Source organism: Argiope bruennichi, chromosome X1 (assembly GCF_947563725.1).
Source record: "Argiope bruennichi chromosome X1, qqArgBrue1.1, whole genome shotgun sequence".
Taxonomy (NCBI): Eukaryota; Metazoa; Arthropoda; class Arachnida; order Araneae; family Araneidae; genus Argiope; species Argiope bruennichi.
This window is the reverse complement of record NC_079162.1, coordinates 134517373-134530951: the sequence shown is the minus strand read 5'-3', so window position 1 is coordinate 134530951 and position 13579 is coordinate 134517373. Positions and strand designations below refer to the sequence as shown.

The following is a 13579-nucleotide window of genomic DNA, read 5'->3' as shown; positions in this document are numbered from 1 at the left end:
GAATTTTTTCAAAAAACATTCTAACAGAATTACACCATGTTTTTAGCATTTTATGTACATATTTTACGCCTCCGAAGGTTTACATGTTGTTTGGCCTCTACTTAATGTTTTATATATGTTTGTAATGTAACATATTGCAACTAAATCCTGTGACTTTCTGAAAGAATTTGATAGTTTTGGTGAACTGTATTTTATCATTTATTGATTTCATTATGCGTAATTATAAAATGTTTTTAGAATTTTAATTGTTTATATATCCTCATATGCTTTTCACCTTGGCCCTGTTAATCCCTACAGCATCAAGGGAGCACTGGGAGAGCTGAATTGTTGTGAGGGAGTCTTAGCAGGATTCTGAGGTGAATAAGCTGGAGCAGAACAAATAACACATTCCCAAGTAGGAGGAATATCAGCTTAGGCATGGTGGATAACTTCTGAATTTCACCTTAAACTATTCCCATTAGTCATAGTAAAAAAGAGCATATGATGCAGAAAAATGGTAGCAGGAGCTCAGTTTCAGGCAGACGTTTTCAGTTGAATTACTCTGCCTCTTAGAAGCATTTGTTTGAAGAAGTTTTGGGACTCGATTCTTGTTTTCCTCTTATTTTTCGTAGAAATCCCGATGACGACATTCTGGCTAGACGTTGAGATGGAGGCAAAAGAATGAAAGTACAAGTGGAGCTCTAAAAAGTCGTTGAACGGGAGTGGGTAGTTCTTTACTTGTTGCATTTCGACAATTCAGGAGAGTCGATCTAAGATCCACTCCTTCGATCTTCCATCGTTTTAAAATTAATTTGGTTATTTGTACATAGAGCTGAGTGCATTCATTCAACTCAGGATAGAGCGGGATTGAAATTTGATGTCCGATTTTCTACTCGCGTTCAAAATTATGAAAAACATGTGATTTATACTATGGCCTATTATCTTCCTCCCATGAATGGCAAAGATGACTTTCAAATAATTAATTACAACATCAGAGCTAGGATTTTTGAGGTGTTTAAAGTCAAAATATCCAGAATATCTATCGATTAACAACCAATAGCTAACCGACAAATTTAAACAAATACGTACCAACTCTTTTCCAGGAAACAAGACACTGGTTTCATTTGTGTTGGGAATACTGAAAGTTTGTTGACACACTGAACAGTATTGAATGTAGTCTTCTATGTCTTAAAACATTCTGTGCCAAAAAATAATTTCTTGAGCTCGATCCAAAGAGAGATTAATTCCAAGATGTTCTTGATGAATTAGTTTCAGATATATGCTTTGTAGCATTGTAGGTACTGTTAAGTATTCTGTTTTGAATACGAGATTATCATACACTAATAATTCTTATCTATAATTCCAATACTTTCAAGGCTGATGAAGAACATGTTTAGAGCATTTATAATTTAATAGCTTCAACTGCTGCAATTCTGCATTTTCAATGATTGCATATAAAAGCTCAAGATAGGTCATTTTTGTAAATGGTATGTCGCATTATTTTGTTTTTATTTTATTTAATTTTCAAGTCAACATTTTTTTATATTTAATCTTTTTTAAATTATCAATTTGGGGCTCAAAATATAATTTTTATAAACATCACCAATTAGAAATTGCAATTATAATTTTCTAATTTTATATATGAGTATTTCGAAACATGCAGAGAATAGAGTGAATCTAAACAACCATGTTGTTTCCTGTGAAACATGCATTTTATTTTCTATCCCTAAAATCAGTCTCGTGATTTCCAAGAATTTGGTACCTTCCCCAATGGAAAAAGCAGCTGTGGTCGGAAATGGGCTGAAAGATCGAAAGGGGAGTAAATAGAATCCACTAATTCTTGACGCCAAAAAGGCAAGAAGTCAATGAGATGCGGAGAAAAAAATCAATGTCGAAAAAGCTATATATGCTAAATCGAAAATGCAATAAGGAACACTTCTTAAAATTCGATTTTTTTGAATTTTGACTGGATTTTAGAGAGATCCTTCGAAGCATGGTGCGCTGTCGCCCCAAAAGAATGAGAAACGATTGGAACACGGAGCTAACGGGTTACTGCTAAATGACTGAGAGTGTGACTGCGTTTTGCTAGGAAATTGAAACAACAAAACAAGTCGAAGAACAAGAAAAGGAGTCGAATCTTACTCGAGTTGAATCAATCATTTAGTCCATTATGATGTGGTCACCTCGAGAGCTGGAATCATTGTGAAACCCTGCAGAGACAATAAATTGGCTTCATTGCGCAGGGGACGATCGTTGAATCCTGCTGCTGGTGTACCGCGAAAAGAACTCCTTTGCGAATTGACTCCATTTTATTAAGTGCCGAAAAATTCCTTGAGATAAGTGTTCTATTTTTCTTTTATTCATTGATGTACTGACTTTAAAAAATAACTCTAAATGGATAAAATGCTTTTGAGAGCATTATCAAGATGTTTGGTACTAATTTAAACTCCTGCACGAGATTTTAGACACATTCAGTGGATATATAAAAAAAAGGTTGACTGTATAGTAAAATTCTACAAGGCCATGTATTACAAAATCCTTGTATAAATAGGAATGTTTTATTATGGCAACAATTGCAATGAGTAAGTAATCTCAAATTTAATATTACTGAAAAACTGATCAATATTACTGAATTTAAAATTATTGGAAAACTTTTACATTTACTCATCAGGGGACCACAAATAATATTGTATTTTTACTGTATAGCTTGGAAACTCCTGTTAATCTGATATGCTCAAGATTTTTAAGCTCCTAAATTAGATTTTTTTTGTTTACTAGTTATGTGTAATCTTATTTCATTTATTTGTATCTTTAATTCGTAATTGTCTTTGGTACTTGTCGAATCTGTTAATATGGAAATTTTTTATATGTTTTGTTGCTTTATAATGTGGTTTCAGGCAATGCTATTCGGTTTTTGCAGTACTATGTTAAATTGATTTACCATTCGTTTATTGATTATTTAATCAGTCATTTTATTAAATAACACAGCAATCAGATCTAAAACGATTTCAAAAGTTTCTTATTCTTCACTGGATATTTCTAATGATTCAATTTTAAAGTCATGGCTTAAGAAATCAAGTATTGACATAGCTAGGTCACGTTTATATAATATTTCTGAAGAATACATCAAATAATAGCGAGGTGTAAACGAGGTGTTGCTGATTGTAAAAGTTTTGGCAATCGTTTCTAAAGATTTCTGAACGTTTTCAGTTACCATTAGTTTGCCATAAATATAATCTTGAAACATTTTGCATTCATGGCAAATAGCGAAGGATTCTTCTTTAGTTTGCGGATAACGTTTTTAAGCAGGAATCAAAATTTTTGTAGAATATGGAATTGGTGTATCTTCTTGAAGCAGAACAGCTCCTACGACAATATAAATCGCATCTACAGGAATTATCACGGGCTTATTTACGTTATAATAAGCCAATTTTGGAATATTTTGTAAAGCTTCTCTTAATTTCACAATCGCACTTTTTTAATCTGTGGACCATCCCCAATTCCCGTTCTTTGGAAGAAGTCTTTGCAAGGGTTTTGATATTGTTGAATAACGAGGAATAAATTTGGGTGCACAATTTATCATACCTATATATTTTTGTAATTCGACAAGGAATGCTGATGTTTTCAAATTTTTAACATCTAAAATTTTGATGGATCTCTTTCGATGACGTTCGAAGTAAACACATGCCCTAAAAACTTTATTTTTGCTTCTTGCCAAAAGCACATTTTTCTTTGTTAAGGCGTACTCCATGCTCAAGTAGTCTTTCAATAACATTTTCACTAGACTTTTGTAACTTATCTTTAGTATTGACCAAATCAAAATATCATCCATTGAGCATTCTACATTTCAAAATAGATTTTATAACTTGCTGAAACATTTCTGGTTCAACAGCCAAATCAAAAGGGACTCTCAGAAAGAAATAACGACCTTGAGGTGCATGCTCCATCAGATAATCAGACGTACTTTTGGAAACACCAGGACATCGAAATTCTCGCTTAGATCAAGTTAAATAAAATATTTAGCTGTTTCTACACACGCAGCAATATCCTCGATTGTTTTAAAAGGATGTCGCTTAATAGCCTTATTTATATCCGTTGGATCCATGCATATATGGACTTTTTCACTTTTTTAACAATAATCAACGAGTTAACTGCAGAGGCAGCATTTATAACTGGTTTTAAAATGTTCATTTTAACTATGGAATCAATTTTAACTTTAACCGTTTTTCGCAAGGCATATGATATTCTACCAGGAGGGTGGATAGGAAATTCGACACCATTCTGAAATTTAATATCATATTCAAAATTCTTAATTCAATCAGTGCCATTAAATTTTTACCGAAACTATTAATTCTAATTTCATGCCATTGTGTTGGTACACGGTAACGTAGAATCAAACCTAGTCTTTCACAAGTATGACATCCAAGAATACAAATAAATTCACCGTCAACCATTATTAGCTTAAGTGTTGCTGACATATTTTCTATGATGCAGTTTATACATATATCACCTAGCATTGGTGAAATACCTCTATACCTATTATTAGAGGGTCATGCCGTATGGGAGATTTGTGAAATGGGACACAAACTTTACGTATCTATGACTTCTTCTTCGGCATCAGTATCAAGTTTAAATTTAATAGTATTTCCATTATCAAATCAAATAGTTTGAAACCGTGAATTGTTATTGAACTCTGCCCTAGTTTTACTCACTTATTTAAAGGATATTAAAAGTATCTTAGTTAATAAAGAAGTTTAATCTTCACCATCAGAAAAGTTTTCTTTGTTCGGTGTACTTTTTTTATATGAACATTTATTCTTCAATTTAAATTGACATAGGGTCCTTTTTTGTTTCAATTCAGGTAACAACAAAAACGCAGTACAATTACGGAAATCATGTGACAGATTCCAACGCCAGCATAACCTAGCTTCCTTAATATTTTCAGATTTTGCTTAAAATTAGTTGCATTTTTAGAAGCTTTTATGAAGAGTATTTTAAAAAATGAATGTCCTTTTAATTATTATCACTTATATGCATCTCTTTGAATTGAGTTTTTGCTTGTTCGCTTGCACGACATAAATCAAACTCTTTACTCAGTGTTTGTTCTCGTTCAGCTAACAATAGTTCTCGCATTTTATCAAAACGTATTCCACGCACAATTTGATCAAGTAATAATCTATCGTGCAAAGTACCGAAAGAACAATCCCCAGCTTAGGATTTAGATTGAATCAATTACGAATCAAAAATTTCGTGCATAACTTGTAAACAGTTGAGATACAAGTGATGTTTGGCTTTGGCGAAAAGTAATAAGTAATTTTTTCTTTAATTATCACAAAATTCTTTGTCTCAGCTTCTGTTAATCCAAAGGTAATGAAAATCATAATAGCTGCCGGTCTTATTACTCACATAAAAATTGCTGATTAAACTTCCGCAGGTTTATTCACTAACTGTGTAGCAGTTACGCAGAAATCAAAACTTGCCTCTCAGGATCTCCACTTCTTCTGTGACCTCCAACTCATGAGGAAGATGAATGAAAGCAGAATGATTTTCATCATGCATATTTTAAAAAAATTACTTCAAAGCCCTTATTCGTCGAAATAAAATCCAGTCGGCTCTTCTGACACCATGTAATAACTTTGTAAGCTATTAACAGCAAAATAAGCACATCAAACAGGAACTAAATCTATTTTATTCATGACGCACTTAATTGGTTGTTGTCAGATGTTTAGATTCATAATGCTTTTAAATGCATGGAAAAAACCGTAGAACAGAAAAAAAAAATATTATTATAATAACATACTACATTAATGGAATAAATTAACAGGACATCGCATTCTCATGCAAAACATAAATCCGCATCTTGTTTAATATCTTACTCTCGCAAGATTTATAATGAATTTTAAAGTGAAATTTGTGAAGGATATTAGATCTGCAACATGATTCTATACATTTCGTGAAATGAAATGCTGTACACATTTATATTCCACTATGAATAAGGTATAGAGAAGACATGGATTTGTTTCAAATTTTAGCTCTTTGAAAATATATTAAAACCATCCAAAATTCTGGCTGATATTAATTTTTACTACTCTTGACGGTGAAGAACGGATTGTCAGATATTTTACATAGCTATGTCTTTTGGTTAATATATTAAAGAGCTGAAGGGAAGATTAAGAAAAAGAAGCCAAAAAGAAAGAAAGAAAACAACATGTTTGAAAAAAAATCTGTACGGAGTCACTTCACGTAAAAGCTATTCGATCAATTTTTCAATATCAAAAACATTTTTTTTTCTGCAGTAATTTATATATTCCAAAGCATCAAGTACTTTTAGTTCCGTATCAAATGACTGGCAAGAGTGCGTTCATCCTTAATCGGTATCAACTAAGAACGTCATTACAGAAAAGAGAAAAGTATTGATTATTTTGAAATCTTGAAACTAAAGTTGTTCAGAAAGAAGAGGAAAGTTAAAATGTCCTAAAATAATACTGCATAGCATAAAATACAATGAGTTTACATAAAAATTGCATTAACAGATGATTTTCAATTGAAAGTAAGTAAAATGAATGTTTTAACTACCATATCTAAATCTTGTTTATAATTAAAACGAAAATTTAATGTCCTCAACAAACGAAAGTTACTGAACATTTTTCAGTAGCTGGAATATCATTTTATTTTTGTTGTTCTGGGACAAATTTTTTTATTTAATAAAAACCAGATAAAGCAATACCAAATTTAAAAGGGGGAGGGTTGCAAATTTTTTTAAAAAAATTTCTTGTGTTTCCACCAATAGAAAAGAAGCTTTTTTCTTCTTAATGCAACTCCTTATTTCTTTATATGAGCAACTAATATCAAAAGATGATTTAATTTAATAATATCTGACAAAGCTACGAACATATCATTGTGAGCCATGTGGAGTAAACTTTAAAATAACTCGAGAAATATATTTTGACATATCATTTAGTGCCACATTATAATTGGTGAATTCATATTTGTTGATTATTTTTGGAATACACTCATTTTCCTAAAATTTCAATTTATACAGAATATAATACCATTTGCTGTACACGATAGCATATATTGCAGTATCATCCATAATATAACATGTCTCTATAATCTTACATGAGGAAGTGTTATCAAAAATTTATTTTACATTATTGTTTAAAAACTCGCATGAATATACGATGTTTAAAGAATTTCTTCAATTAATTTTTAAAAATCAGAGGTCAGTGTGAATGTACCAAAACAAATACTCTTATAGAAAATCTCAACATATCTGTTTGGCGCAGTATGGCCAGGTGTGGCTCTTGCGCCAATAAATAATACAAAACCAAACCAACTTATCTGTATCTTTATTAGGTCTGCGAATTGCATGAATCATTAAAAAGAAGACGAATATTCCCATATTTAATGATCAAAAGTAAATCTCCATTTGCCTTCCAAGAATATTGCCACGAAAAGAATCCTTTGAAAATTCAGATTGTATTCAATTTGTCTTTGTATTCAGAATTTTTTAATTAAATTCAATTAACAGCAAACTGCAAGCAAGTAATCGTAATAAATTTGACTATTATTAAATGAATCTTATATTATACACTTAAAGAAACCTTCCATCCAGTGGAAATAAAAAAAAATTATATGTATACGTTTTTTTCTCTCTGCTATTATTTATTTTATACTCTCATAGAATGTTCTTGCAATGTTGATGATAATTACCACTTGATTGTATTTAGTTATGTAAAAATAGTCTTTATATTTTTAAAAATATTCACAATACATTGATCTTTTAAAAATACTTGTTTCTTTGTTCAAGCCTTATTAAAAAGAATGAAGCAATCACTTCTATAAAATTTATTACATATTCAATTAGACTTCAATCCAAAGTAAATAATCAGTCTTATTATTTTAATTGCCGATTAATATATTGATACTATACTCGTTTAAAGTTGCTAAATTGTTTTCAATTCATACAACATGGTAGATTCTGTTTAATTCTCGTTATATTGCTTAATAATTTGATATGCAAGTTTAAATAAACCCAAACTAAAGAATGGCCAGCAACAAAAAATAAATCTGCCTAAAAGATTTTTCTTTTAATGCTACATTGACATTACTCTATTAAGAGAATAGAAACAATCTTCTATTCTTAAATACCCTTTAAAATAAGGTGAGTAAAAGGTTCTACTAAAAGGATTTATCTCTATTTCATTTCTCAAAACTCTATCTTTTTTGTAATACTAACTTTGAAAAAATATTTATATCAATAGTTATTTTTAATACCTTTGCACCATCTTTAACGGAATGTTGAATTTCAATCGGAATTCTAAAGCATTTTCATTTTGCGTTTAATAATATTTTTTTTTCGCATGTTTCAATTCTCAAAACTTTATTTCCCAATATTTTTATATGTATTTCCACATATAAATCAAAAACCCTTTAGTAAAACAAGTCAAAAAACTTCGAAATTAAAGCTTTGACTAACTAATTGAAATAGAAAGCAAAGTTTTTTCGGCACATGTTAACATTTTCAAAACAATTTTTCATTACTGTACTTAAATATACATTAATTTTTATGTATTTATTATTTTCTTATATGAAACATGAATGAAGGGACTTTTTATCAAGATTTTTATTTTCATTTTAAGTAAAAATGCTTTCGTTCTTTGCGAACTGCCATTTTGTCTTTGAAATAAGAAAATGCACTTCATTTAATATAACCAAATAGACAGTTTTAAGTTTAGAATTTCTTAATATTTCTGTTTAGCTTTGGATATGACATTAAAAAAACCTCAAAATACAATTTGATTTATAATTATTAAACAATTAATTCATTATAGATTAGATTTAAAATTTCTTTTAAAATTTTAGTACCACAAAACGTAAATTAAAACATCATTAAATAAAAATTCCATTAAATAGGAATCAAGCAAAAAAATAAAACTTTATTTCTTTTATCAAAATTTTCGGGAATTCTAGATAAATTGTTCACATTTTAAAATTTAGTTCAAAAAATTAAAGAATATTTTTTAATTAATGAAAAAAATACAATTGTGATATTCACATTATACATGTTTATAGGCCCGAATGACTTAAATATTGTTGCAAATATCAAATGATGTATTCAGTCATTTCAAATTGATTGTTGCTTCAAAAATTTCAAGTCGAAATTGCGTCTTAGTTATCTTAAAATTAATGCATATACTGCAGTAATTTTAAGATTTTTTTTAACAATTTGAGATTATTTAAAATAGCTAATATATACTACTTAAACGTTCTTTCCAGAAAAAATTCTATAAAATTTTCCATTTTCATTCTAGAAAATAATTTAACTATTAAGGGTGCGGAGAAAATAGAATACAGAAAGATTAATGAAATGCTAACAAGATTAGTAAAATCGCAGGTTCTATTCATAATGAAAACAAAATATTATTGAAAAGAAAAGAAAAAATGAAGTCATTTCCTCTGAAGCAGAAAAAAAAAAATTGTACAGTATTCACATATTTGCATTTTAAAATTTGATAACAAATGAAAAGCGAAAGCGAACCGAATAATCTCATAAGCAATTTTATTTTTAAAATGCATAAATAGGAATATTTTGAACTACAAAATTAATATGCAAAACTTTTTGCATTTTAAAACGCTTTTCATCTCAATGCATAGGGTATAGAATGAGACAAGCCGAATTATCAATAAATAACTCTTAGAAATCAATGTTTAAAATTCAAAAGCCGCATATATATATAAGAGAAAAAATAGGGGTTTATTTACTGCTAAACGCCATTTCGTGTTTCTGATAAATCCTTAAATATAGTTATTGGTTGTATAAAATGGCACTTATCTCTTTAAATTTAGTATTGCTATGTCTAAATACTTATCGCTTGCATTATACTTTCATTTAAATAGTTGATTTGTATTAATAAAGAAATAATAGCTTATTTAAAGATGTTAAAAAAACTATTAGATAAATATTGGTATAGCTTAATAATAGATAAAAGGATATTTATCTAGATATTGTTATCTCAAAATATTAACTAATTTTTGGTCAGAAAAGGCATACAGGTAAGAAAACCTCATCACGCTAATGTGGATTTTCAAAAAGTGCAATTGGAAAAAATTGTCATTAATTTTTATCTGGAAATCCATTTTTTTCTTGTTCAAATTAAATTCAGAAAGGTCCTTTTAATCTTTGTTTTAAATATGCAACTTAAACTTTAATTGTTTCAGCAAATCATTTTAAGTTTTATCATAAGAACACACAGACAAATATTATTGCTTTCTTTTAATTAGAATGAAACCACTTCTTTTTATTAGTTATATTAAGAAATGTAAGATTACTTTTAGTTATTTAATTTTATAAACGACATATTAAAGTCAAAATTTAAAAAAAATGCAAAAAAAAAATCTGTTAATACCTTTATTACGTTTCCAAACAAAAAACTAATGCAATGCACAAAAGTTAACAGGAAATCTATTATTAAATTCTTATCATGTTAATTTATCATAAACTATGGTAACTAATGGTAATTTAAATCTTGCGTACATGGATGATGATAAATATTGCTGTGATTTTAATTAGATTATTTTTCAACAATAAAATTATATGCTTCACTTTCGTTCTTTCATTTTAATTTCCATTAAAGTTGTATAATATTAAAACACGGAAAATTTTGTTATATAAATTTTTATCTTTCAGAAGTTTTCATTTTTAGGGCATAATTTGACATAAATCCAAACGCCGGATTCTTTCGGACAAAATTGACCCTACCAATATCAGTTCTTTTCGGAAAATAGCAATTTCTAGTAAAATTCAATCAAGAATTTGGATTGATATCAAAGTACTAAAACTCATCCAGAAATTGTGAATGCAAAAGAAATATAAATAAAGTTTGGCAAAAGTTTTAAGAAATCAGTCAATTAATTAGGTAAATATTCATCGACTTACCTAGGGTCGAAACCAGCTCTGAAGTAATCGAGTGCAACAAGCAGCTACCCCCAAGTGAGGGAGAAAATTATCGGGAGAAAAAAAGCATAGGAAAAGTTTGAGTGCGAAGAAATGAAAGTTTGGAGTAGCAGAGCGAACGATCCCAGTGCTGCCGGGCCGGAGTTGATCCGTCGGTGTGAGAAAAGGAGAGGATGGTGATTTCATTGATGTGGGGGAGGTTGGAAGATGGGATCCCGCAATCACGTGATGCCAGGAGTCGTCCCATGCGCAGCCAAACTTTTAGACCACCCTTCGGCCGCCCGTGGGCCAATCTAACGAAATTGTGATATGATAGGGGAAAAAACTACTTTTCAGAGCCTTCAGAAATCCGTCGATGAACTAACTTTCTTGGTGTCTTGCCTGAGCTCTTTGATTTTTCACACATGATCGAATTTGGCATCTCTATGCTGTTACCGGGGATTCTTTAAGCTCGGCTCTTCCGTTTGGTCTTTTCCCTTCTCTTGAATATAGACCGAAACCTAAATGAAATACTCTTGTGGCGAAACAACAGAAATTTGATTTTTATTAATATTGTAGTATAAGGAATTAATAATTAAGAAATCATCACTTTTACTTTAAAAATTTGAAAAAATAAAAGAAACATTTTCTGTAATTGAAAACAATTTTTCTGCTGAGATTATTAGCGTTATTTGTCTAATTTTGTTTTCAACTATGTTTAATAATTCTTGAATAAATATTCTAAGCTACGTTCAGTTGAGTTTAAGGCAATATTCTAGAAATTCTGTAAATATTAATAAATCAAAAGTAAATTTAGTTTTAATTCTTCTTTTTTTCATCAGATGGGAATAAAAAAACAAATAAATGAAGTTTAACTTTTAAAATTTTGGAGGGATAAAATTTCAGTATAGTATCTCAGATAAAGAAATTTTTCAGTTAATACTGTTTACTATTTGTTTCGAATTGTAATAAACATTGAACAGTGTTTGAATAAATGTAAGAATATTATGCCTAAGAAGTTAGATACTCTGTCTGTTTCTAGTATCATGCTGAATTCTGTTTTTCCAGTTCATTTATTCGGTTGCCCTCAATTATTTTATTCGGTTGTTACTTCTCTTTGCCTTTGAGAACACACACTGAAATCCCATATCATTAGAAAGGATATTGGCATATTCTCCTGGTTAAATGAGACAAACGTAAATTCGATTTAAATATGTTCGTAAGTGAGAAAAACACAGAATAGTGCACAAAATTTACCTACTGTTTGCTTGAAGATTTAAAGCTAGGAAAAATTCCATTATATTCTTTTAAATTTTTATATTGAAAATAGCTTACTTTTTGTTAGTAAAGATATTCAATAAGGCTTAGCTAAATTCAAGAGAGTTTATACATTGTTTTAAAGATGATTTAGCATATTTGATATCTTGTGTAATTTAACTTATTAGTAACTGCATTTGACTCAAGGTGACTTTAGAGTCGTAAGGTTCGGTTCACAGAGAGATGAACTCAGATTGGAAGCATTCTTCTTCTTTCCAAAGTTAAAATGAAATGCTTGGAAGCTTCTTTAGCAACATTTTTTTTCCAAGCCTAGGCCAGTTTTTTTGGGGGGGGGGCGCTTATTGTTTTTGTTGGTGAAACATTATTAGTTATTTATACATTATGAAATAATAAAAATTTGGAATATTGAAAATTCTAATAAAACTCAGTGATATATCTTTCTGATATGATCTGCATGCAGAAAATGATGAAATAATTATGTCAATAGTCTTTAACTTTAAAATTAAAAACCATTTCTAGTTTCAACAATGGACTATTATTAAGGAACAGAACGATTAGGAATTATTTTACTTCAGACAATAAGATACACATTCGTTTAAATAAAAGTCACTTCAGCTAACTAAAAACAAAATCAACTATTTTTGAGAGCCTTTTTCAAATTAATTTACAATTTTGAATAAGCCTGAACCAAAATAGCTTACATTTGTATATTTGCTTTAATCGCTCAATTCGTAATTGAGTTATACAAGTTTAATAGATCACATCTATAATTCAGAAATGTTCCTTTTCATACACACAGACAGACATATATATATAATTGTAATCCCATTTTAGAAGATGACAGAGTGAAACACTCAACTTCTTTGCTCTCTTTAGTTACCATCTTTGAATATTGTTTGTTTTAAAAGTCGTGTTTGACCATATACACCGAATGAAAATCCGTGCTCTCGAAGGGATTTTAATTATTAATTTAATAATTAAAACATTCGAATGAGGGTCTAAAATGCGGTCTTCCTCCTGATCGTACGAAATTCTATAATCGTAGTTTATCTTCTCAAAATTCAGAGCAGATATTTACTGGATTAAAAAAATTTAGAAGCCAAACTCTTCATAAATGCTAACACGCCACACAATATACCAGACTGACACTTAAATTATTTTTTAGTCGCCTTTTCAAAGTTGAAACACTTGTTAGAGGGAATCCAAGAGTATCTCTTGTAAAACTTGCAGACTTTTTTGTAAACAGCTTGTAAAGTAAAGACACAACATATACCAATTTTTGCAAATTTTCCACGTTTTTTTCCAGTCAATAGGTATTTTATTTGATTCTGAAAAATACTTTATCAAAAATTGTATTGATACTTTTTGAAACTTTTATGTTGAATT

At 29.5% G+C, this 13579-nt stretch overlaps 1 protein-coding gene across 3 annotated transcripts in view; it reads right to left on the bottom strand.

Annotated features, from left to right (window-relative positions):
• The window catches only part of LOC129958648 (transient-receptor-potential-like protein), a 311546-nt gene extending 300472 nt beyond the window's left edge, over window positions 1-11074 (bottom strand). For all 3 annotated transcript variants that reach the window (XM_056071253.1, XM_056071255.1, XM_056071254.1), the window contains exon 1: window positions 10919-11074. The gene's annotated coding sequence lies outside the window, so the exon portion shown is untranslated. The remainder of the gene's footprint in view (window positions 1-10918) is intronic.
• Window positions 11075-13579: the final 2505 nt, after the last annotated feature.